The 21,199-nt window shown below is 46.9% G+C and overlaps 1 long non-coding RNA gene across 3 annotated transcripts in view; it reads right to left on the reverse strand.

Moving 5' to 3' along the window:
- LOC121041357 (uncharacterized) overlaps positions 1–21,199 on the reverse strand; it is a 61,674-nt gene that overhangs the window by 14,140 nt on the left and 26,335 nt on the right. The gene's annotated exons all lie outside the window — the stretch shown is intronic.

The raw sequence follows: 21,199 nt of genomic DNA on the forward strand, positions 1-21,199 counted from the left end.
ATGTATAATCAGAATATAGAATATATAAGTGAATGCAGCATTGCAAGTGATGTATCATTGTTAGCTACTGCAGCTGCAATTAGTCTGTTTCCGTCTCTCGAGTGTGTGTCTTTGTCTCCTCTGTCTTTGAACCCTCTGCCCCTAGCACCATATCTGGCACTTAATAGATGTCCAATACCTGTGCTGAATTACAAATAAATACCAAAGGGTATTGGAGTGATTAAACAGTCAGGAAACAAGAGTCCTCATTCATACATGGAATCATCCAATTATTTCATCCTTTATTCATTTAACCAATAATTTTTAACAGTTTTATTGAAATAGAATTCACACAGCATAGCTTGGCTATTTAAAGTGTACAATTCAGTGATTTTTGGCATATTCAGAGTTGTGCAACCATCACCAACATCAATTTTAGAGCAAAGCTTATGAGCAAGCATTCTCCATTTTCCCCCAGTCTCCCAGCCCTAGGCAATTACCCATCTACTTTCTGTCTCTATCCATTTGCCTATTCTCAACATTCCATATAAGTAGGATCATGTCATGTCTGGCTTTTATGTTGTAGCAGGTATTGGTACGAATGATTTTTAAACATTTAAACATCTTCTTAACACTGTGAAATAAACCAGACAACCTGCCATAAAAATCTTATAGTCTAGAAAACATATGTTCACATAAAGAATTGCACACGATTGCTCTTAGCATCTGGTTCACAATAATCAAAAACTAGAAAGAGTCCCATCAATTACGAATAGTTAAAAAAACAGCAGTCTATCCATGCACTAGAATACTACACAGCAATATAAAGGAACAAAGTATTAATACACAATAACAACATGAATGGATTTCAACATCATTATGCTAAGTGCAAGAAGTCCAACACGAAAGACAGAAAACTGCTCTGTGATTCCATTTAGATGAAATTCTAAAAAAATGCATAACTGTAGTGACTTAAAGCAGGTTAGTGGTTGCCTGGGGCTGGGGGTCATGGGAGAGGCCCAACTGCAAAGGTCCTGGAAGGTGCTTCTGTGGTGAAGGCGCTCTCTACATCCTGGTTGTGATGGTGGTTACACCGACACATAGAATTACTGAAATTCATCAAGCGCTATATTTAAAATAGGTAAATTTGGGGGCACCTGGATGGCTCAGCTGGTTGAGCGTCCAGCTCTTGATTTCAGCTCAGGTCACGATCCTTGGGTCTTGGCATCAAGCTCCACATCAGGCTCCGCACTGAGCGTGGAGCCTGCTTACGATTCTCTCTCCTCTCACTCTCTGCCCCTCCCCCACTTGTGCGCGCGCGCTCTCTCTCTCTCTCTCTCTCTCTTAAATAAATAAATTAACTGATTAAATAAAAATAGATGAATTTCATTGTACATAATTAAAACAAAAAATGTATAATCTATAAGCTACAGTTTATTAACTGGCACTTAATAAGGGCCAAATGGTGTAAGACACTTTACAGTATTATCTTTTAATTCTTACATTAACTGAATAGGGTAAATGCTAACAGCTATGGACTGAATTGTATCCCCTCACCCCGAATTCATATGTTGACATAACCCCCAATAGTGTTTGGAGATGGGGCCTGTGGGCGGAAACTAGGTTCAATGAGGTCATGAGAGTGGGGTGCCCATGATGAGATTAGTGTCCTTACAAGAAGAGGAAGAAACATGGACTCTTTCCCTCCATGTGTGTGCATGGAGGAAGGGCCAGGTGAAGACACAGTGAGAAGGTAGCTGCCTTTGAGCCAGGAAGGGAGCTCTCATCAGAACCCAACCACACTAACACCCTCATCTTGGACTTCCAGCCTCCAGAACTAGGAGGAGGTAAATTTCTATTGTTTAAGCCACCCAGGTTGTGATATTTTGTTACAACACCCTGAGCTAAGACACTACAATAATTCCCATTTTACACAAGGGGAAATTGAGGCATGGAGAAGTTGCTCTTTTGTCAAGCATGTCTGAAATCTATTCAGACTTGTACTAACTATTCCCTAATTTCCTGGAAGAACCACCCCTTTCCCCACTGTCAGCAAATGTGCTTGGGAGGCAGTTCTATCCCCGACTCAGACTTAAAGCTCATGACTCGGCCCAAGCCAGTCAGTTCATGACGATCCTCTGACCCCTACGGATTGGCTCAGGATTCAGCAGAGACCCCATTAGAACCACTGAAACATAACATACCTTTACTGGGACTGCTAGGGCTGAGGCGCTTTCCTAATGAACAGGAACCTGGGAAGATGTGGGGCAAAAAATGTGGCAGCCATGTTGCCTGTGTGAAGGGAAATCCCATCTAGAATTGATCCAAAAGTCTGGAAGCATAGCCATAAGAGATGTAGAGGGAGAAAACAGATCTGAGCCTCTGGATTAGACCAAATTGAAAGCTGGTATATTCCTGGGTTCTTCAGTTATACCACCAGTGAAATCCCTGTTTTGCTCAATTCAAGGGTGTATACTCAAGGTCACAGCTCATATGTGCCCAAGGAGTGTGGGTTCCAGTCCAGGTCAGATTCCAGTGGGCCCACTCTTTCGGCCATTGAATTCTAGAGGAGGAGAGAAGAAGGAGGAGTGTGGTACAGGAGGATGGCAACTTTGGAAGATTCTACAGCTTTGGGAAACTAGAACGGGGACTGGGCAGCTCCACCTGAAGCCTTGCTCTGCCCCTGTGAACTGTGTGTGTGACAAGGTACTCCATCCCTTGGAGCCTCAGTTTCCCCCTCTGTAAAATGAGCATAACAAAACATCCACCCCTGAGAACGATTGATCCAATCATGAGATCTACATAAGATAACGAAGAAAAAATATTTGGCACAGCATTTAGGAAACCCTCCCCCCAACCCAGTAACTACTGTTATTGACTGTGAACCCCTGGAGCACCCATTAGTGTCTGATCCTGTGAATGTTTTGCCTTGTTTTTACTGAAGCAGATTGAAAATTTTGAATTATTATAATGATTTTAGCAAAAGCAGCCTCCTTTCTGGAAGCTCAGAATTAAAAGGCTGTAAGGATCAAAGGGTAATATTGTCCGTGCCCCTATCACCTCCCCAAATTTTAGTTCCTCATACAACACTCTTTTTTTTTTTTTAAGTTTATTTATTTATTTAGAGAGAGTGCAGGGGAGGGGCAGAGAGAGAGGGAGAGAGAGAATCCCAAGCAGGCTCTGCACTGTCAGCGCACAGCACACGGTGCCTGAACAGGACTCCATCCCCAGAACCATGAGATCGTGACCTGAGCAGAAATCTAGTCAGTGCTTACCCAACTGAGCCGCCCAGGTCCCCCCTCCTACAACACTCTTAATGGATCTGTCCTGCCCTGAAATACCTGAGCTGTTTGGCTTCCTGAGCCAGAGAGAAGCAGGAAAACAATCCCAGATTCAGAGCATCCTGCTCCCAAACACCACCCGCAGGGAAAGCCCTGGGGAAGGAGCAGTGCCCTAGACGGGGCGGGCAGTATGGACAGAGCTGGTTTTCTTCAGCTCTGCTTGCCTGCACCACAGCTCTCAGGAACCTGAAAGTCAGCCTGAGACTGTGCTATGGAGTGCCAGGAGGCCGAGACGCATGCCGTGGTCCTCCTTTCCTGTGGCTGGCTCCCCTGGACTCTTGGGGGAGGCTCTCCGTTCATCCCGGACCTGGCTTTGCATCCTGCCTCTCCCACTGCAAAGCTTTGTGGCAAGCAAATTCACTGCTCTAAGGCCCGATTTCCTTTCTTGCCCAATGGATGGGGAGAACACTATCCCAGATCTCAGGGGTTGGAGTCACTAGGAAATGAGACCTCTGGCCTTGCCGTCTTGTCTCGCTGAGCCATTTCTAACTTCGTCCCCTTCTTTGCTTCCTCCCCTCAAAGTGTGCTCCCCAGACCAGCTGGAGAAGGGGCAGGGAGCTTGGTGGGGGCAGAGGGAGAGATGCCAGTGTAGAGACCCCACCCCAGCTCTCCTGTGGGGCTGGGTTCAATGAGCCTCCAGGGGGATTCTGATGCCATCGGTGTGGAAGCCCCATCCTAGCCACATCTCTGTATTCTCCTCCCGGCTTGGCCAGTTATGCAACCAAAAAGCTATTTCCTGGCTCCACAGGCCATCTTAAGGTCTCTTTGTTCTGCCCATAGGACATCCCGCACTTAAATTTATAAACAGTATTCAGCCCACTTTTAGTTATTTCTTATTTTAATATTTGCTGAACAGATAAATAAATCTGTGGTAATTTATGAAAATAAATTACCTTCCTGTTATAGTTAAGACTACGCACACTGAGACCAGACCCCGGGATGCAAATCCTGGCTCTCCCCTCTGCTTGCTGTGTGACTTTCCTCACCTCCCTGTGTTTTCCTTTTCTTGGTGGTACAATGAGGCTAATGGTCATCCATATGCAAAGGGTGTTGGGAGGATTAAATCAGTTAATCCAAGGAAAGTGCTTAGCTCAGGGCAGGGCAGAGTGTAGCAACTAAGTGCAACCCTGCCCTAAACAGTTCACATACCCTTTGTGAATTCCTCTTATCAGTGAGGTCGGCAATACTGTTTGCTCATTTCACAGATAAGAAAACCAAGGCTCAGAGAGTTAAGTAGCTTGCTCAAAGTCCTCAGTTCCAAAACGTGGCTATTCGGTCTCCCTTCTAGCAGGCAAAACGCGCACAAGAATATTCCCCATATTCATGTAAGAACGTGCTCATCGAATCTACACTGTTGCCTGTGTTCTCACATTGATCCGTGGGCCGAGAGTGAAAAATATGAAAAAAAGGAAGACTCAGGCTCTGTCAGCTGTTCTAGCCCACCTGTGGGAATGGAGCCTGGGTGGACAGAATTAGCTTGATTTGTGTCTCATTTCGCAAGATCAATATTTGGCAATATCTTCCCGTCTTCGCGTGTCTGGCTGGGAATTAAAAACGAACGTATGTGCTGCAGTGAGTCTAACGGCAGACCCCGGGATGCCTTCTGGAGCCCCTTAACACGGTGATCCAATGCCTGGGAAGTGAGTGTCAGGGTTTACGTTTTAAAGAGTGATTTTTTTTTAAGTTTTTGTTGTTGTTGTTGTTTCATATTTTTATTTAAATTCTAATTAGTTAATATAGAGCATAGCATTGGTTTCAGGAGAATTCAGTGATTCATCACTTACATACAACACCCAGTACCTATCACAACAGGTGCCGTCCTTAGTGCCCATCACCCATCTAGCCCATCCTCCACCAACCGCCCTCCGTCAACCCTCAATCTGTTCTCTATGGTTAAGAGTCTTTTTTTTTTAAATATGAAATTTACTGTCAAATTGGTTTCCTGTTGTTGTTGTTTTTAATGATTACTTATTTCTGAGACTGAGAGTGTGAGCAGGGGAGGGACAGAGAGAGTGGGGGACAAAGGATCCAATGCGGGCTCTGCGCTGACAGCAGTGAGCCCAATGGGGGCTCGAAATCAGGAACTCTGAGATCATAACCTGAGCCGAAATCAGATGCTCAACAGGCTGAGCCACCCAGATGCCCCAGAAAGAGTGACTTTTTTTCTTTTTAATCAGGGACAAAGTGCCTGCCTTTAAACGCTCAGCACTGTGGACCCTGTAATACCAAACCAACAGTGATTTATTTCAGTGTGCAGACACTGGAAAGGAGGGTATCTCGAGGTCAGGTCATCCCTAGGAAAGGATGGCAAGCAGCCTGACAAGGTCCTGACCAGGCGATGTTTACCTTGTGATTCAGTTATCACAGGCCCCAGGGGCTCAGAGACTCAGTCCTGCCTGTTTCAGGGTTCCCGGGAGGCTGACAACCGCTAACAAAGCGAACCAGTGAGGATGGCGTAGAGAGCTTTCACTTCTTGGACGCCTGCTGCACACCCAGCTGTTTGTGGACCATGCCTCTGATGCTCACAAGTCATCTACCCAGGCTGCCACTTGGCAGATGAGGAAACTGAGGCACAAGAGGTGATGTGATCTGCTCAAGCTCCTGCAGCTAGTGACTGGCAGACTTGGGATTTCTAACCCGGTTAATCTGACTCCTGGGTCAATGCCAAGTGATTCGTTGACAACAAGACAGAAATGTCCAGTGGATGGGCACTCTGTGGCTCCCTACAAGAAAGAAATACAGCCTGAAGTTGCAAACTGTGGGTGCTAGTGCAATCTGCCTGCAGAGTTGTTTTGTTTGGCCTCCAGAGTGTTTTTTTTTTTTTTAAATGTTTGAATTCATTACCAACTTTGAGAAATAGGGAGTTTTCATACAGAATGCAGATTTCTGGCTTCTCTGGGTAAAGCAGATGTGGGAACAGTCAGCTGGCACTGAGGATGGCTGCTCTCTTTAGAAGGAACGTGAGCCTGGGCTGCTTGCATGGCTCTGTCCGCTAAGCCTCCGGCTCTTGATTTCAGCTCCGGTCACGATCTCACAGTTCGTGGGTTCAACTCCCATATCGCGCTCTGTGCTGACGGTGTGGAGCCTGCTTGGGCTCTCTCTCCGCCCCTTCCCTGCTCGCTCTCTCTCTTAAAAAAAAAAAGAAGAAGAAGAAGAAGAAGGAACATGAGTCTTCCAGAGTGCAGTGGCCTCTACCCTGCTTGGGGCCTGCTCTGTAGGAAGTTAAATAACCCCAAGGCCACAGAGGAAGGCCAGATCCAGTGAAGGGAGGTTCTTCGACACCAGTGTGTGCCAATCATATCTTAATAACTCATATTAGTTTGCTCAGGCTGCTGTAATAAAGTATCATAGGCTGGATGACTGAAATAATAGAAATCTCTTTCCTCTTAGTTCTGGGGGCCTAGAAGTCCAAGGTCAGGGTGTTGGCAAGGGTTGGTTTCTTCTGAGGTCTCTGCTTGGCTTGCAGATGGCCGCCTTCTCTCCGTGTCTTCACGTGGCCTTTCCTCTGTGTATGTCTCTTCTCTTCTCATGTGCTCATCTCTTCTTAGAAGGACGCCAATCATTGGATTAAGACCCATCCTAATGGCCTGATTACCTTTTAGAGACCCTCTCTCCACACACAGTCGCATTCTGAGGTACTGCTGGCTAGGTCTTCAGTATTCAAATCTGTGTGTGGACGAAGTTCTGCCCATAACAATCAGATATTGGTTGATTGTCTCCCACAGAGACAGACGCACTTTTGTAGAGCGCAGAGTCTCTACAGTGTTGGAGGCCTTCTTGACAAAAAAGAACGTACAGTTATAAGTGTAAAATTAGATGCAGGGAGCAGGGTTATTGGTGTCCGGCCCATGCCCCCCCTTCCAAGGTCCTGGCACTTGAGTATGTTCCAGCTGGTTCAGCTGCCAGGACCTCCTTCTTTCTCCAAAGCTTCTTGCCCCCCAAGAGTGCTAAGGAAACAATTCCCCCCACCATCCCCAGAAGCCCGCAGCCAGTGACTGCCTTGCCCACAAAGTGGGCCTGATCCATGGTTGGCTGCTGTGATTGGTTTCTACCAGGCACATTCACCCATGTCTTTATTTTCTGTATTGTGGCAACATCTGGGAGCTTGCTGCCCCTCCCATGGCCAGCCAAAGAGGAAAAACTCACCCTGGAGTGTATCTTTCAAATGCAAACCAACCAGTCCAGAACGCATTCCCCTCAACCACCTCCTTCATTGGGTTCTGCCACTGCAGGCTGCACTATCCCCTTGACCTAATCACCTGAGGGCCATGCACCAGACAGCTAGGGACAGCCCTATGTCCCAGAGCCCACCGAGATGATTCAAACAGGCTAGTCATAAGCCTGCTTATCCCGCCTCATCCTTTCTATTTCGCAGAAACCACAGTAAAGGCTCTCCGTAGTTCCCCCATGCTCTGTGTCCCGACCGAAGCTGGTGCCTCGTGTGGCCCATCGTGGCGTGGCCTGCCCTGTCTTCTTGGGAACTGTGAGTAACAAGCTAACCAGTCCCAGTCGTCTGCTGATCTGTTGGCCCTTCCACACCTAAATAATATTAAAACCTATATTTTAAAACAGCCTGTTCCCCAAAGGCCCGCATGGGATTAAGCTCTAGGTGCTCACACAGGGAGCTGGCCTGATAACGCAGCCTTTGCAGGCCCACTGCCCTTCCTGGTCTTGGTCCCCACTTGCCTGCCAGGGCTTCCTGTACCTCCCAGGTAACCCAAGTGTACTCTTGTCCTTGTCCCGGGGGTTGCTTCTTGGAGAACCAAATTAAGTGAACACAATAGTGAATATTTATTTAAATACAGACAGGAAAGACAAGTGGAGACAGTGGGCTTAACTGATGGCTGTTGAAGTGTCTCACACTGGCAAATTTCACAAAATCACATGGCCACACAGACGCTCTATAAGGGCTCTTGGAATAGGCCCAGGCAGGTGAGGGCCCCCCTGCTCAGACTTCATTAGTTCACAGTAAACCTGCCTCCTGACTAGGACATCAGGTCCATGAGTGCCAGGACAGTGCTCAGCACAGCAGCTGGCACATAGCAGGTGCAGTATAAATAGAATTTAGTGAATGAGTAGCCTAACAAGGTATGCCACTGGTCAGAGCAAACTTGAAGTACCCGCCTCTCCCCCCAGGTGGTGCTTGGGGGGGGGCATACTTTAAATCTTTTTTTTTAATTTTTTTTTTCAACGTTTTATTTATTTTTGAGACAGAGAGAGACAGAGCATGAATGGGGGAGGGGCAGAGAGAGAGGGAGACACAGAATCGGAAACAGGCTCCAGGCTCTGAGCCATCAGCCCAGAGCCTGACGTGGGGCTCGAACTCAGGGACCGCGAGATCGTGACCTGGCTGAAGTCGGACGCTTAACCGACTGCGCCACCCAGGCGCCCCATAAATCTTTTTTTTTTTAATCCTCTTTTTGAGGGCTTCCACTAGTGGTAGCTAAGCTTCCCTCAAAGGGACACAATTTTATTTTCTTTAAATATGCAAATACCTTCATTTCTACAGACGTAGATGCCATGGTATCCTTGAGAACCAGCTTGCAGTTTGCTGATCTGATCTCTTAGGGGCCGACTGTATGGTTTAACTCCCAGATGGTGACTTTTATCTTCCTTATTTCTAAGTTCTTTGCTATGCTGGGATGGATAGGTGGGATGTTTTGTCACTCCCCCAGCCCTACCACATGCCCAGGGAGCAGTATGTTTATTGAGAAGTTTATGGTGTAGAGCTGCACAGACCTGGCTGGAGGCCCCCTCCACTCCACAGCAGAGAGATTGGGGGTGAGTTACTTAGACTCCTGAGCCTCAGTTTTCTCATCTTCAAAGTGGGGATAATGGTGGTAACCACCTTCCAGACTGATGAGAAGAGTCAAGAAGATAACGTGTTCAGACCTTTAGCACAATGTCTGATCCAGAGCTAGAGCTCATTAAGGGGATCTGTTTATGGGAAATGTAATACTGTGCCCATACACTGTTAACCTTGTCAGGCTCTGTTTGAGCTCTGTCTATAGGGTTCCACACTATTCAAGTGTAGAATCACTTGCTTCTACAAGTGACATGTTACCAGTCTCTGGGAGCTTGTGAAGCAGTCCAGCAATGCTTTAACGTGAATAAAGCGCCATAAATGATATGCTTTGTTTCCTGTGAGGTGACTTCCTGTTGCCTCTCTCTGGGCACCGGGCCCCTCCTTCCTAAACAGTGGGCTTCCTGAGGGAAACAGCTCCTCCTGTGGTCCTTTCATCAGGAATGTATTGTTGGCCTGGGGGGTGCTGTTTACCCCCAATAGCTGCTGGTAAAACCGAGAGGTAAACTTAGTGGATGATCTGTAGGAACAGAGAGGCAGAGAAATAAAGAGAGAACAAGGGAGTGAGCGAGAGCACAACAGAGTGCTCTCTTGGCAAGCTAAGTGCAACAAGGATGTTGTCTATAGGATGTCGACCTACAGGGGGTGAAGAATGTATATGAAGTATGGAAACAAAGGAAGAGAAAGTGAATCAGGGAGAGTGTGAAAAAGAAAGGAGCAAGGGAGAGCAGAAGTACGGGAAAATGGCACATGAATCCAGCAGGATCTGACCTGAGGGCAGCCGACGCCTGGAGAGAGAGTAAATAACAGATAGCATCGATAGGTGTACGTACCAGTCACCTGTGTTCCTGTGTCTGTGGCAGACATCACTAATCGACCACACCATTCTTTTAAATGATCTCAAACTTAGCCTCAGAGTCCTCAGTCAGAGAGCCAGGTTATCACTACTAAACCGCTAGAGTCAGTGTTTGCATTGAAACCCTCTTGTCTGGGTAGAAGCTCTTGCCACACATTTAGAGAGAAAGCTTAGACCGGAAGAGCAGACCAAGGCATAGAGGACACAATAGCAGTTAGATAAGGGGTGTTAGAACTGGCACCTTCTTGGGGTGCCTGGGTGGCTCAGTTGGTTAAGCGTCCAACTTTGGCTCAGGTCACCATCTCACAGTTTATGGGTTCAAGCCCCGCATTGGGCTCTGTGCTGACAGCTCAGAGCCTGGAGCCTGCTTCTGTTTCTGTGTCTCCCTCTCTCTCTGCCCCTCCCACACTCACACTCTGTCTGTCTCTCTCTCTCTCTCTCTCTCTCTCTCTCTCTCTCTCTCTCTCTCAAAAATAAACAAACATTAAAAAAAAATTAAAAAAAAAAAAAAAGAACTAGCCTATTCCCAGCTGAAGGGCAAAAGAATGGGCTCGTCACAATCCAGACACTGAAGCTCTGTCTCCGACCCTGTTCCACCTACCAGACAGTCCCATTTCTCTGACACTCAAGCAGAGAGATAAAGGGGCCACTCTGAAACCCCATCCTCAGAGTTGAGTATATGAAATCTTTGAAGATGGAGCATAGAGAGAAAAGGACTTGTTCTAGTCATTTTCAGCAGTGCTTGGAAAACTGTAAGTGCTCAATAAACGATTGTTGAAAGAAATGAGCAAGGTGTGCTCAGGGGTGATAAAGATAGGAGAAAGAAATACTCATTCACCACTGGGGGGAGTGATGCATCCTTTCTGAAGGATGCAGTGGTGCCGCCTATAACCTTAAAAATGTGCAGAACTTTTGACCTAGAAATTCTATTTCTAGGAGTTTATCCGAAGGAAATAGACCATGGAAGTGCACAATATCTTATTTCCAAGAATGGTCATTTCAGGGTTGTTTTTAACATTGCAAAAATAACGAAGGCAACCTACATATCCAACAGTAGGGGATTAATTAAATGAATAGCAAAACATTCAAGGGACAGAAGACTACATAGATGTTTTCTGTGATGCTGTCTAGGAATGACATGCTGTCTACTTATGATATGCCACCAGTGAGTAGAGCAAGTTATAAAAAAGCAAGTACTTGATGAAAAAAAATATATTCATGCACACTAAAAAGCTCTGGAAGTATATAGGCCAAAATATTGAAATATGTTTTTCTGTAGATGATAGATGATAGACGGTGGTGATTTTTTTTCTTTCTACTTTTCTATGTTAAAAGTTTTTCTAGAATAAACAAGTTATTTTTATAATAATCCAAATGTTTAAGAATGATTGACAGGAGCATGTATACCTGGTCATTTTACACTGAGACACACACATATCCACATCATGTATGTAGCTCTTCAGATGTTTGAACTCTCTGGGCTACTTAATAATGATACGGAAATATCTAATTAATAAACATGAACACTAAGTATGTAAGGTACTATATTAAGCTCTTTTCATATTTGCCTCTTATAACTTCGTAGCAACTCTGGGAGAGAGGTTCTACATCTCTCTCCATTTCCCACCTGAGGAAACTGAGGCACGGGCATGAGTGACCCAGGGCCTTCCAGCTGCTGAGGGGTGGGGATAGGACTCAAAGGCAGGCAGGATGTCTGCAGAATCCCCACTTTCAACCCCCTTGCTACACTGCTTTCAGCAAAAGAAAATCCTAGCCAGATTGTGAAACTCTAAGATTGAACCACAAGGTATTAAGAAACCACATTTACAATAATTTTGAGAGCCCCAAATTAAACTAGATTCACATTTTTATGTGAGTATGTGTGTGAGTTCTTGTCAGGACAAAAAAAAAAAAAAAAAAAAAACAATGAGGGAATTAAAGTGTCTTGAAAAGATTCCTTTTTATAATTAAGCCTTCCTTGCCTGCTCTCTGTTACCCACGCTGACACATTACAGCAATAAACAGTGAGCAACACAGCGGCTCCTGTATTATGTCAGGGTGTGAACGATGAGAGATCGCACCCCGACAGCTCTGAGGACGCGTCAGTGTTTTTCTGGGTCCCGCTTGCACATCTTACAGTTGCCCACTGCATTGGAGAGCCACTCGGATAAATATATTCTTTGTCGCTGAGTGACATCTATAGTTTCAGTATCTCCCTGAAGCAATTCGGAGGAAATTGGGCCTTAAGGGTGGACAGATGGAGGAAAATCTTCTCTGCCATCCCTGCTGATCCCTGCTATGAGTCATCTCCCTTTGATCAAACCGGAGCTGCCACTGAGGAGAGGCAGCTCTTCGAGCACCTTGTTCGGGGCAGCCTCTTCTGGAAAGCGGGCTTTCTGTAACCAGAAGTGAAGGGTCAAAGGCTGTGTTTGGGAACGGGGAAAAGTATGGCTGCGGACTTGCCAGGGGGAAGCATACATGGGCCCAGAGGAAGAAAGTGTGAAGGAAGGAGAGAAGGAGGGCTTCAAATCCTGACGTTCATCCTCACTGGCCACCCTCGTTGGACAAGGCACTCTTCTCTCTGAGCTTCAGTTTCTTCATCTACAGGATGCGAGAAATGCTTGTCCCCTAGCTTCCCTTCCCTTCTGTACTCACCTCTCCCCTCCTTTCCTTTCTGTCTCCTCCTCCTCCTTCCCCCCTTCTCCTCCCCCCTCCTCCCCCTCCTCCTTCTCGTCTGCCTTCTTCTCTCTCTCTCTTTTTCTTCTAAGACAAGTAAAAGAATCTGTGGAGGTGTGTAAAATGCCACGTACGATGAAGACAGTGTCAGGCAGTATATGTTCATGCTTATGGCTCAAGGCTCTGGAATCTAGCAAAGACAAAAGCATGGTAGACTGAAGGAACTCTGTGATACTCTTCTCACTGAGAGGTCATGTCTATGTCCCTGTCCTGGGTCTGGCCGGGCTCTCTGACAGGCTTGAAGCGATGCTGTGCCAGCTGCGGGCCCAGGCCTCGGGCAGCTTCCACCTGCTCCCTCAGCACACTCTGAGTCCCAGGCTGTCATGGGAAAGTGCTGTTACCCTGAGATGGCTGCACCGGAGCGATCACATCTCTTCCCTCTGGGTGACGGTCCCAACTGAGCCACCCAGCCTCCCAGCCAAGGCACCGGTCATGAGACAGAAGCTGTCCCAGACCCTCCAGATGAACTCCCCCACCAGCTACATACTCAGAGTGACCCCAGTCCACATTGCGTGGAGCTGACCCCTGCCCAGATGGTTGTTGTTTTAAGCTGTTACGTTTTGGGAGTAATTTGTTACACAGCGTGGATAGTTAAAGCACCTGGGTTCAAGTCCCTCCTTTACCACATACTAACCGGCGGTTTGATCTTCAGATATTACCTCTCCAAGCTTCAGTCCCCTCAACTTTAAATGGGGACAGGAACAGTCCTTGCCTTATAGGAGCTTAGCAAAGGCTAAATGGGACAACTCCAGCAAGGTGCTTGGGGCAGAGCCTAGTGTATAGTAAGTGTTCCGAAATGCTAACTATCACTGTGACTATTCTTTCCCCCAGACGTCGCCATCAGGGTAACAAAGAAGCAATAAAGGAAAACTCAGCCCAGGTGCATTGTAGGGCAGTGGGCCCTGGGCAGCCGTCTATTTTCCCCAATAAATAGAATTGTCTTAATCATACTTAATCCTGTTCTCAGGAAGGTATTTAAAATTGGAACAGTCATTTGTTTGATTTCCTCTGAAACAGTTGCCCTAATGAACCCGTATCATTTGCAAGGGAATTAAGAGACTCTTCTCTGTCCTTAGCTCACAGAATGCCCTACCTCCTCCCTCCTGTAGGATGTGTTAGTGCACGTGTGTGGGGCTGTTGGCACAGCTTCCTTCTTGTTTTTCTTCCTCCCTGTGCTCCAGGGACTGTTCTTTGAGGGGAACCGTGTCTTCCGACTTCTAGCTGCAGGTGAGCACCTGGGACCCCACCTCCCGTGGTAGTGCCTGCTTCCTCCTGAGTCAACTCACGGCCAGCCGTAGCCTCCTTTTACTACGGATTGTAAGTCTTAGAAACCGAGGGCGTTACATCAGGCTGTTTCGCTGGGTAGTTTTGGAGAAGGTGGGGCCTGTGCTATTCAGGAGTCTGGGACTAAGGGAGAGGCAACAGCAAAATACTGTTGAAAAAACAAACACCGTGAGCATTGGGGTCATTAATCAATTAAACAGATATCCCTCGAGCACTCTCCAAGTGCCCAGTACCGGGCTCGGCCTGGCTCTAGAAATGTTTGCATCTGATGCTGTGTGCCTGTGCCTAAACGTGATCTGACATCCACCCAGCAGAATGTGCAGAATGTGTAGAGCAAAAGCAAAAGAGACTCGAGTCTCAGTGAGTCCGTAAAGCAACTGGAACTCTCCTCCACTGTGGTGGGAGTATAAATAAGTGTAGCCACTTTGGAAAGCAGGGCTCGAGCTCACCCAAGGCAGGACTCGAAGTCACGAACCGTGAGCCAAAGTCAGATGCTTAACTGACTGAGCCATCCAGGCGCCCCATGGCCACACCATTTTTAAGAGCCACCGACCGGCAGCAACCCAGACGTTCAGCTGCGGAACAGACGTCCATCCCATGGAGTTCATGCTGCATCCAGAGTAAACAAACTAGTGCGCACGCGACCGCATGGTGCATCTGACAGACACGGTACCAGAGGAAGCAGATTATGGGCAGAGGAGTAAATACCACGCGGTTCTGTTTATGTGCATCGTAGCACAGGCAAGATGAGTTTATGGTCTAAGTCAGGGTAGTGCTTGCCCTTGGGAGTTAGTGGGTGGGAAGAACAGGAGAGGGGCTCTTGGGGGGGCTGATAATGATGTTCTGTGTCTTGGAATCTGCAGCTGAGCTACTGGTTACATGGATGTGTGTGGTTATATGGATGGTGAAATCTATCCAGCTGGTAATGTGTACCCTAAAAATGTATCCTTTTTTTTTAAGTTTATTTATTTATTTTGAGAGAGAGAGAGACAGAGCATATGAGTAGAGGAGGGGCAGGGAGAAAGAGAGAGAGAGAGAGAGAGAGAGAGAGAGAATCCCAAGCAGGCTCCACACTGTCATTGCAGAGCCCAATGTGGGGCTCAGACTCATGAACCATGAGATCATGACCTGAGCCAAAGTCAAGAGCCAGATGCTTAACTCACTGAGCCACCAGGCGCCCCTATATACTTTTTTTTAATGTACATCTTAATGAAAGGTTAGAAAAACATTAGCCAACTTTGATCAAATTGTTTTGCCTCTTTAAGCTCAGTTTCCTTACCTATAAAATAAGGATAATATAGCCTGCGTCTTAGGGCTATTGCTCTACAGAGTTTTAATGAAGGTGAACACTATAATGAATGACCTAAACATGTTAGGTGCTTCGTAAATTATGGCTATTGTTATTGTTAGTATTTTTGCTATGAATACTTCCTTTTTCTTAGTGTTAGATTCCTCTGAGTGCCCTTTATAAAAGCAATCTAGGGAAAATGTCATTATTCCTCAGCTGAGAAAGAAATTTATAAAACCAGCCCTAAAAAAGGTCTTTCTGCGGGCTGAAGTTGTTTCATGATAGGTGTCAAGTCGCCACAGAAAATGAAAAATAGCCTCCTCCTTTGAGAATGAGTGAGCATTTTCTTTCTATGCTCTTCAAATCCCCTTTCCTAAATGTACTCTGAGGGTAAAACTTTGGGGAGAGAATGTCATAGCACCTGGAAGAAATTTCCACCCCCTGTCCTTTCTCCACACATTTAGAGAACGTGACCGAGAGCAGATTCTTCAATTCCTCAGGAACCAAGAACATGTTGTAATGAAGTTCATACCTCTTGGCCAGAATTTTCCCTCACTTTCACGGGGCCGTGTGTCGTGAAAGGGTTCAGCAGGGCAGGCCATGCTCTACCACGGTCTAAACTCGATCTTCAGCCCCTGGAGAAATGCGCCCCATGCTTCACTGCTGGGAGCAAGTCTAAAGCTTTTACACTGTGGATATTACATTTCATCAACTTAGAGAGTGTAATCCCGGAATTAGCCATTGACGGCTGAAAAACAGACCAGCTGGTCACAGCTGAGAGAGGAGAAAGACCGTGTTGGGGTCATGGGCTCTGCATCGCTGAGAGACCCAAGGAAGCATCACTGCAGGCCTCAGTCCTCGCTGGGAAGGGATGGCTCTGGTTCCAGAAACTCTGAGAGTCGAACCGGGCTGAAGGCAGGGGTGGCCTCGGCAGGATCTGAGATAGAGATGCCTGAATATGCTGCTGATACACTTTGACAGACGTGACTCCGGTGTCCAGGCAAGGTTAATGTGGTTTAGTCACAGAGTGAGAGAGGGAGGATGCTTCTCGACCCCTCTGGGACACCAGCCATCTCACTCTTCCTTACAGAGATGTGACTTGAGGGGCCTCAGCTTTGTGGCCTCAAGGAATCGCTCTGACAGTTCCAGGCTCTTACCGCCAACACAGGAGCAGGACAGATGAGCTCAGAAAGTGCCTAACTGTGTTTGTGAGGGCAAAGAGAAACCAGAATTCTTATGTTTTGTGGGTGGTATGGTGTTACCGGAGGCCAGTTTGATAGTATGAATTAAGTCTTTAAAAAGTGTGGCCCCGGGAGTTGCCAAGGTGGCTCAGCTTGTTAAGCGTCCAACTTTTTTTTTGTTTTTAATGTTTATTTCTGAAAGAGAGAGAGTGTGTGTGTGTGCAAGCAGGGAGAGGCAAAGAGAGAAAGGGAGACACAGAATCTGAAACAATCTCCAGGCTCCGAGCTGTCAGCACAGAGCCCAACGCAGGGCTTGAACTCACAAACCGTGAGATCATGACCTGAGCCAAAGTTGGAAACTTAACCAACTGAGCCATCCAGGTACGCCTCCCACAGAAGTCTCTTCTTTAGAGAACTTAACGTAAGAGCAAATGCTTCCATTTATCTGTTATTTTGTATTTGATATTTTGTCATTATTATTATTACTTTTTTAAAAAGTTTATTTATTGAGAGGAGGGAGAGAAAAAGGGAGAAAAAAACATGTGAGTGGGGGGTGGGCAGAGACAGAGGGAGGGGAGAGAGAATCCCAAGGAGGCACCACACAGCCAGTGCAGAGCCCAATGTGGGGCTCGAACCCATGAACTGTGAGATCATGACCTGAGCCGAAGTTGGACACTCAAGCAACTGAGCCACCCAGGTACCCCAAGCCACCCAGGTACTCCAACTCCTGCTTAGGTCATGATTTTAAAGTCGTGAGACTGAGCCCCGAGTGGAGATCTTAGCTGAGCGTGTAGACTGCTTCAGACTCTCTCTCTCTCTCTCTCTCTCTCCCTCTGCCTCTCCCCTACTTGCTCTCTCTCACTCTCTCTCAAAAAAAAATTTAATAAAAAATAAAAATAAAAATGTAGTCCTTGTGACCTTAGGAACTTATCCTAAGTTTTGGCTAATGAGCAGCGATATTTAGTGACATTTCAGTTCACTTAATATTTGGTAAGTGCCTGGTAAGTGACTGAGCCTTTGTAGGTGCCAGGCACCCTGCTGAGACTTCCCCAGGGTCCCCATTTTACAGACGGGAAACTGAGGTCCTTAGCAGTTAATCAACCGCCCAAAGTTACAGAACTAATTAGTGGAGCTGGATTTGAAGCCAGTGGACCTGACGTGACGGCGTAAACTGGGGACCATTTGGTCTCAGAACTTTCTGCACTGCAAGTGAGGCCGACACAGCAAAATCTATCTGCGCCCGTCGTTACTGAGGGAAAAGCACACAGGGCACCACAGGACCGGTCAATGTGAGTGTTCCCACAATCGTTGGTCATCAGCCGGCCAGAAAGGAAGTAACCTGAATGTCTGACAGGATTTGGCTAAAGAACATTATGTCCATCCTTTGGAGTACTGACTGACACGAAAATGAATGTCACGGCGCTATGTTTATTGACATGGTGAGATGTTCCTGTCACATTATTAAAGGGAAAATGGTGATTGTGGTATAAGAAAAAGAAATCTGTGTGTGCGTGCCCGCGCGCGCATGTGTGTAGGCATAGAAACAACACATTACCAGTTATTTTCTCCGGGTTTGGGGATTATTTATAGTTTTTTTTTTTCTTTCCATCTCTGACCTTTCTGATTTGGGGGGGTAATTAGCATGTTTTACACATCTAATTGGAATAACAAGCTATTTCCATTTGAGGAAAAAATAGCTGCTGCCTCTTTAGACACGCAGATGGCTCGGTGGCACACGAGTGTCTTTTTCCTTGTTTCTTACCCCAGGTCAAGGAGCTGCCTGCAGGTGACCGAGGCTGCTCTGTGTGCTTGTCCATCCAAGGTGCTCCAAGGATAACCTGCATCTTCCGCATCTGAATCATCCAGGCTGCTTGTCAAATCGCCCAGGGCTTCCCGGACTCCACCCTCATATTAGTAAGAAGTCACATTTATTGAACACGTGTTGTGTGCTGGACACTGTTCTAAGGGCTTCACACTTAATCATTATATCCTCCCGAACCTTAAGGTATGGCCACGATTATACTCATTTTCCTGACGAGAAGGCTGAGGCACAGAGGGTTAACAGGTGTGGTCCAAGTGCCAGAGCTGTAGGTGGCAGAGGGGACGCCAGGCCCTGCTCTTGGCCCCAGGCCCCAACTCGAAGTCACTACCCTTGGAGCGTAGGGGCTCAGGAATCGGGATTTTTAGTAAGTTGCCAAGGGATCTGTGTGGACACCAAAGTGAAGTAACTGCTGCTCTGAAGAGCCTTTCACCTCAGACCCACCTGCATTGTTTTGGGTTAAGAAACAGTTGACCCAGTTACCCCACTTCAGCCATGAAAGGACTTTCTCTCTTTGGAATCTTTAGAACAAAATTGTCAGTTGGAGGTTCTTGGCTATGGCCAAGTCATCGGATGTAAAAAGGAGATAAGATTTGACAACCCAGTAGCCTAATCGTCTGTGCTGCTTCCTCCCTTCTTTCCTTCCTTTCAAATACATTCTTCTTCAGAGCCCCACTTCTAAAATGTTGAGGACGTGGGGTGTCTGGATGGCTCAATTGGTTGAACGTCTGCCTCTTGATTTCTGCCCAGGTCGTGATCCCAGGATCATGGGATTGAGCCCTGCGTTGGGCTCCTCACTGAGTGTGGAGCCTGCTTGGGATTCTCTCTGCCTCTCCCTCTGCCCCTTTCCTCTTCTCCCTCTCTTTCTCTAAAATAAAAGAAAATAAAGTAAGTATAAAATGTTGAGGTCTTGGGCTACTCTCCCTGAAGTTAGGATGTGGAGGGGCTGTGTATGCAGAGCCCATCTGGATGCTTTCTCTGTCTCCAGGGATGCTTGGAAATACTGTTTGGAAAGCCAGGGATGTCTAAAGAGTGGAGACCAGCATTGCCCATGGACATTCAGACTTGGTTTCCTAACTCCTACTTCGAAAAAAAAAAATTTTTTTTTTAAATCTTTTGAGGGAGAGAGAGCAAGAGGGTGTGTGCATGTGTGTAGGCAGGGGAGGGGCAGAGAAAGAGGGAGGGAGAGAGTCAGGCTCCATGTTCAGCACAGAACCCGACCTCAGGACCTCTCACCATCATGAGATCATGGCTTGAGCTGAAATCAAGAGTCAGATGCTCAACCAACTGAGCCACCCAGGCACCCCTCCTGACTCCTACTCCAAGCTGGTGTTGCTCCTTGAGGTTGTCCTGATGTGTTAAGACCCCCACTGGCTCAAATGGTGATTGCATATCTTGGCAGAGTAGCTGTGTTCAAGTATCAACCCTAAACTGAATGGCACAATTTCAGGGGCCCCATTCACATCGGGTGAACGGAGTTGGCCTCTGGAGGCGGTTCACATGCATTACAAAGTGGATGGTGAAACACCGAGGACCTGCCCAACCTCCTCCATTTTGGAATCAAGGTGAAGGTCCTGGTGGCTGAATTGCTCCCAAAGGAGCCCGTCAGCCTCAAGCAGTGGAAATGCTGGCCCTCAAACGCAAGTCTTCACCACCTGAGGTGGCAAACCACAGCAATGACCCTTCCTCTTAGCCATGTTCGCCCAGTGCTTGCTACGGAAGTTGCAAGTCTTGTGCTGGACACAAGACCAGGGCACTGGCAGTGTGGTCAGTGAGGACGGATGAGAGACTCGGTCCCTTTGCTTGGGGCTGGAGAACAGGGCCTGAGGACCCCTGATGAGCAAAAGTGTGCCATCGCAGATCATGTCTGGATGATAGACCGTGCCTATCAGCATATTCACTATGTGTATCACCTTTGGTGTTCCCCTAGGCCCTCTGAGGTAGCTCTTGCAGTCTTGCAGATTTTTATTAAAATCTGCTAATAAAGTCTGTCAGATTTTATTATTCTCACTTCAAAGATGAGGAAACTGAGGCTCAGAGCCTTGTTTGAGACTGCGTAGCTAGGAAGAGACAGTGGCACTAGGGTTTTCTCCGTTCTGAGTTTGTGAATGATGCCAGAGAATAAACATCCCTGGGCCAGATTAGGAGACAGCAGAGGGTGGTTTCTCTATCCAAGGACACATAAGTTCCACATTTCCTGCAGGGTTTCCTCCATATACGCTCCTCTCAGCTGCACCAATGACTTGCATGGGGCTGAGAGTTCTTTTTAACTGCCACCACCTCAAGGCCTGACTTGTCCACTCCAATTCACGCAGGCAATGAAGGAAATAAGAAGAAAAGAAAACACTCCTGCACAGGAAAGAAATCATAGTCTTTCTCCAGAACTACAGGCTTTTGCAGGAGGGCAAGAAAAAAACAAAAACAAAAAAACAACAACTCTGATCATTCTTGGCAGCTTCTGACCAAATTAGTATACTGAAAGAATGGATGAAAGAGTAAGGGGTGTGTCAGAGAGAAAGGAAATCCGTGGGCTCCCCTAGTGAGTGGCTGCTCCCTGCTATGTCTGGGAAGTCAAGGGGTAATGGAGGAGTCTAGTTAGAAAACATAGCCATTTTCTTTCCAGTGTCAGCTTGAACCACACCACCCCAAGGAGACTTCTTAGACTCTAGACCAGACTGGCCCCTCTATCTCATGTGTTCTGCCCGTCCTCTGCATTTGACCTTTGTAACTCAGATTATACTTGTAACTTGTAACTTGTTCAGCACCTGCCTCCCGGATTTGACTTTGAACTCCATAAGTGCAGAAGCTGGGTCTGTATTGTTCCACACTTGTATCACTTGGGAATCTTTTGTTTGCAAAGAACAGAAAACCCACCCAAGCTGGGTTAAGCAAGAAGGGACATTTTTTTTTTT

This window comes from Herpailurus yagouaroundi, unplaced genomic scaffold (genome assembly GCF_014898765.1).
Source record: "Herpailurus yagouaroundi ecotype Mexico unplaced genomic scaffold, PumYag 183, whole genome shotgun sequence".
NCBI lineage: Eukaryota > Metazoa > Chordata > Mammalia > Carnivora > Felidae > Herpailurus > Herpailurus yagouaroundi.